The following is a 5765-nucleotide window of genomic DNA, read 5'->3' on the forward strand; positions in this document are numbered from 1 at the left end:
GAAAATGAAGAGCTCAATTTAAAAATAGGAAAAAGACCTGAATAGACACTTCAATGAAGATACAAGGATGGTAAGTGAACATTTGATAAGATGGTCAATGTCATATTTCAGTAAGAAATTGCAAATCAAAATAACAATGAGATACCACTGTATTTACTGGAATGAACAAACTCTAAAACACCAACATGAGTAAATGCCAATAAGCATGTGGAGCAACAGAACCTCCCATTCATTGTTTATGAGGATGCAAAATGGTACAATGCTTGGGAAGACAGTTTGGCAGATTCCTATAAGACTACATGTACAACTTGGGGAAGAGCTGAAGCAGGCGCTGATGGCTCAGCGCAGCCCGCTCCACTCCGTGGAGGAACGCGCCGCGGAACCAACGTCATGCCTGCGCACCTACAGGAAGGCTTCGGCTGCGCGGTCACCAACTGATTCGACCAGTTATTTGACAACGAATTGTACCCCTTCCAGGTGCTGAAGGCAGCAGAGAACAAGAAAAAAGAAGCCGGCGGGGGGCGGTGTTGGGGGCTCCTGGGGCCAAGAGCGCAGCTCAGGCCGCGGCAAACAGCTGCGTACAGAGACCCAGAAAGATAGCAAAAATCCTCTGCCTCCCAACGTTGGTGTGGCTGACAAGAAAGAGGAGTCGCAGCCACCCGTGGTGCTCAAGAAAGAAAGAATAAGATGTGTTGGGAGAGGACTTGATCAACAACTTCAAGGTGAAGGGAAAATAAGTGATAGAAGGCCAGAAAGGCGACCACCTCGTGAAAGAAGATTTGAAAAGCCACTAGAAGAAAAGGGTGCAGGAGGCGAGTTTTCCGTTGATACGCCTATAATTGACCGACTTATCTGAAGCCGTGGTGGTCTTTGGAAGAGGTCGAGGAGGCCATGGACATGGAACGGGCCTAGGAGATGGATTTGATTCTCGTGGCAAACGTGAATTTGACAGGCACAGTGGAAGCGATGGATCTGGTCGGAAGCACGAGGACAAACGTGGAGGTAGCAGATCTCACAACTGGGGAACTATCAAAAGATGAGTTAACTGACTTGGATCAATCAAAGGTGACTGAGGAAACACCTGAAGGTGAAGAACATCCAGTGGCAGACACTGAAAATAAGGAAAACGAAGTGGAAGAGGTAAAGGAAGAGGGGTCAAAAGAGATGACTTTGGATGAGTGGAGGCAATTCAGATAGAAGACTGGGCAAAAGCAGAATTTAATACCTGAAAACCAAATGAAGGCGTTGATGGGCAATGGAAGAAAGAATTTGTTCTTCACAAATCAGAGTGAAGAGGCTCATGCTGAAGACTCCGTGATGGACCATCATTTCCGGAAGCCAGCAAATGATATAACGTCGCAGCTGGAGATCAGTTTTGGAGACCTAGGCCACCCAGGACAAGGTGGCAGGGAAGGGCAAGGAGGACATGGGCATAGTGGACGTCCGAACCAAGGCAGCAGGACTGACAAGTCAAGTGCTTCTGCTCCTGATGCCAATGACCCAGAGGCATTTCCAGCTCTGGCTTAACTGGATGCCATGACAACCCTGGTTCCTTTGTAGACCCTGCTATTCAAAGCTTTTGCATGTTTAAGGATCCCAAACTACTAAGAATTTCAAAAAAAGACTGTTATTCATATTATTCACACCTAAAGACTGAATTTTATCTGTTTTGAAAGCAAACTTCTCTTGCTACACAGAAGTAACAAATATGGCAGTCAGTTTGTATTTAGAAATATATTGGTAGCAGGGATGTTTTCATCATTTTCAATGATTATGCATTCTTCATGAATACTTTTGTATTGCTTCTTACAAATATGCATTTCCAAATTTGAAATACAGGTGTCAACAGTGTGTACCAGTTTAAAGCTTGCACTTCATTTGTGTTTTTTAATTAAGGATTTAGATGTTCCCCAGTTACAAACTGGTTTTAAATACTGGACATAATATTGGTTTTAATACCTGCTTTGCATTTTCACACATGGTCAACTGGGACATGTAAATTTTGATTTGTCGAATTTTATGCTGTGTGCAATACTAACTACTTTATGTATTAAAAAAAAAAAACTAAACATAGTCATACCATATGACCCAGCAATCACACTTCTTAATAGTTACCAAAACGATTTGAAAACATGTGAGCACTAAAAGATGCACACAAATGTTTACGCCAACCTTACTCACAAATTGCCAAAACTTGGAAGCAACCTATTTGTCCTTCAGTAGATGAACAGGTAAGTAAACTGTGGTAGACAACAGAGTATTATTCAGCACTGAAAAGAAATACGCTATTAAGTCAAGAAAAGACATAAAGGAACCTTAAGTGCATTTTACTAAGTGAAAGAAGCCAACCTGAAAAGGTTCCAAACTGTCATTCTGGAAAAGACTAAACTATGGAGTCAGTAAAAAGATCAGTGGTAGCTCAGGGTTAGCAAGGAAGGAGAAGATATTTAGAGTGGTGAAACTAATCTTATAAAACTACAGTGGTGGATACATGCTATTTATTTTGTCCAAATCCGTAGGATGTACAAAACCAAGAGAGAACCCTAATATAAACTTTAGGCTCTGGGTGATAATGGTACGCAACATGTCAAAACTATCTCCGTGGTGTGGTATGTTGACAGTGGGGGGAGTTTAAGAGAGAGAGACATGGAATATATGGGAATTCTCTGTACTTTCTATTCAATATTGCAATGAGCCTAAAATTACCCTAAATATAATTTATTAATGATTAAAAAATGAACAATAATGCAATTTAATTAAAATCTATTGGTCAAACATTCATCTTTTACAAAGCATAGAATTCAGGTTTGTTGAGTGAATTAAAACAAAATCTGAGCATATACCACAAAGAAGCCACTGTAGTAGGAGAGCAACAAAATAATGAAACTTAGGTGTTACCTAGAAGAGAGGAAATACAGTCACACAACTGTAATACACTGTGAGAAGTACTATAATAAAGATATGTACAAAGTAGATGAATACAAAGGAAGGTGTTGCACCATTTAATTCATCTTCAGAATTATGAAACCCAGTGTCTGGTAAGATGAGATACCACTGCAACAAATGAATCCAATTTGTATAACATTACAAAAGCTTAATAGTAATATGAAAAGGGAAAAAAGGGGGTGCAGCACGGTAGCGCAGTGGTTTAAAGACCTGGCCTGAAGTACCAGCATCCCGTATGGGCGCCAGTTTGACACCCGGCTGCTCCTCTTCCAATCCAGCTCTCTGCTATGGCCTGGTGTGGGGAGCAACTGAGACTAGACTAAGTTACTGGAATTAAGACTTATTCTATCATCTGCTCTCCCACAATATGGCACTGAGAGACCAAAGAACTTCTACACAGCTGCCTCCAGTTTGACCAATAAACTGCAGGAGCTGGTCCTGCTCCTGATTGGAGGAGAGCAGCGTGCTCGGCGTGTGGGCAGCAGAGTTGGGATTGATGGAAGAGGACTATAAAGGAGGAGAGAGACAACATGCACCAGGAACATCTGAGGGAACACCTGAGGAACATCTGAGCAGCCCCCGAGAGAGCCAGCCAGTGGTGTGCCGCTCCTCCGCGGAAGCGGGGAAAGCTCCACGGAGGTGGAGGGGCCGGCAGCTAACCCGGGACGGCGTCGTTCCTCCGCGAGTGAGGCAATGACAGCTAACCCAGGAAGAGCCGAGCAGACAAAAGTACAGCGCAGGGTCTAGTGTCGTTCCTCTGCAAATGGAGGAGCAGCAGCCTGGGAAAGCAGTGAAGGATGGCCCAAGTCCTTGGGCCCCTGCACCTGCGTGGGAGACCCAGAGGAAGATCCTGTCTCCTGGCTATGGACTGGCACAGCTCCGGCCGTTGCGGCCAATTGGGGAGTGAACCAGTGGATGGAAGACCTCTCTCTCTGCCTCTCCTCTCTCTGTTTAACTCTGACTTGCAAATAAATAAATAAATCTTTAAAAAAAAGGAAAAAAGTAAGTCAATACTTTATATTTTTCCACCTAGTTTCTACTCACCTGCTAGGAATTACAGAGTTATCTTAAAAGCAAATTATTTGAATGCATAGACATCCTTGGTATTCCTAATATTTTTTCCTTCAGTATGAATCAGTGGCTCTCAATATTTGAAAAATATAAGTATTAGTATACAAGGTAAAAACATAAAAGTATATATATTACATTTGGGGACAAGCTACAGATTCTCTTTTAAAGATTTATTTATTCGAAAGGCAGAGTCACAGAGAGAAAGAGAAAAAGAGATCACTCTTCAAACGGCAGCAACGGCTAAGGCTCTGCCAGGCCAAAGCCAGGAGCCTGGAACTCCACTGCCACTCCTTTCCCAGTCACATTAGCAGGGATATGGATTGGAAGTAAAGCAGTTTTGCAGGCAGTGGCTTAACCTGCTACACCACAACACTGACCACAGCTACAGAATTCTTGAAGATTCTTTGACCATACAGACTTGGTAACCTCAAAAGCTATCCTCTTGGTATGCTGCAGACTTTGCACAAAGAACATTCCCAATGGTGAGGACAGGAGAACAGAATCTAAAAGATAAATCGTTTAAATTGAATTTTTTAAAAGGTCCTTCTTAGATATTTTAAAATAGGTGATTTCATGCTTCCATTATTCGAGTATTTTGTATAATCTGACTGGCAACAATGAAAACAATGTGCCATGATGCCAAAAATATTCGTATCACTGAGTGAAAAACTGGTTAAAATATATACATATGAAGCTAAAATTAATAAGTAAGTAAAATCAGTTTTTTATGAACAAAAATGTTAACTTCCCATTGTTAGAAATCTAAATGTAAAACATTACATTCAAGGAACCATTTCTTTAAATTAAAAAAAAATTTATTTAAAAGGCAGAGTTACAGAGAGAAAGAGGAGAGACACAGAGAGAGAGAGAGAGAGAGAGAGAGAGAGAGAGAGATCTTCCATCCACTGGTTTACTCCCCTCATGGCCATAACAGCCAGAGCTGGACCGTTCCAAAGCCAGGAGCCAGGGCCTTCATCTGGGTCTCCCACATGAGTGCAGGGACCCAAGCACTTGGGCCATCTTCTACTGCTTTCCCAGGCACATTAGCAGAGCACTGGATTAGAAGTGGAGCAGCTAGAGGGATGGGTGTGAGGAAAAGGCTGCACCATCTGTAATCCATAGTCTCCACTTCTGTCTCCACCTCTCTTAGATAAGACTGATTTCCCAAACTGCTTCTTAGCATAGCCCTAAGAGTTATTGAAAATTTAAGAACAGCAAGTACCTAGCTTGATCTCAAGCCATACCCAAACCACTGTTAATTTGTTAATAAATGTACATTGTCTAAGAAAAGGGTCTTGCTTCTACAAGGCAATATAAAACTTATTTTTATTTTCTTGTTGTTGCTGACTATGACTTAATAAAAGAAAAAATACTAACTGAAAAAGTGAAAGACTTTTTCCCTGGCCACCTACAGTCTTTCAACTTATTTTGTCCTTCCCCTAATCCACCCTGGTGCTTTTGTTTACGTTACATGCTTATCTCACTATGTATACAGTTGAACAAACTTGTCAGAGTTTCAAGTTGTATTTGTTTTCTGTGTCTTCAGCTGTTTTCTCTGTTAGCTTTGATGTTTTGTAAAAATCTATCATTTAAAGATGATGTAAAAACAAATAGAATTGGGTCAATGAATGCCTTAGTGACTTGCACAATTTGAGTACAGGATGTTCAAGCGCTGGCTTCAGAGTGGATAACAGATAAGAGGCTCAAGGACCGTAACAGCCACACTCAGAGTTGGTTCATGTCCATAG

The 5765-nt window shown here is 41.6% G+C and overlaps 1 pseudogene; it reads left to right on the forward strand.

The window, feature by feature from the left end:
* The first annotated feature begins 390 nt into the window (after positions 1 to 390).
* LOC100349833 (SERPINE1 mRNA-binding protein 1-like) lies at positions 391 to 2204 on the forward strand (annotated as a pseudogene).
* The last annotated feature ends 3561 nt before the right edge of the window (positions 2205 to 5765 follow it).

Source organism: Oryctolagus cuniculus, chromosome 3 (assembly GCF_964237555.1).
Source record: "Oryctolagus cuniculus chromosome 3, mOryCun1.1, whole genome shotgun sequence".
Classification (NCBI taxonomy): Eukaryota; Metazoa; Chordata; class Mammalia; order Lagomorpha; family Leporidae; genus Oryctolagus; species Oryctolagus cuniculus.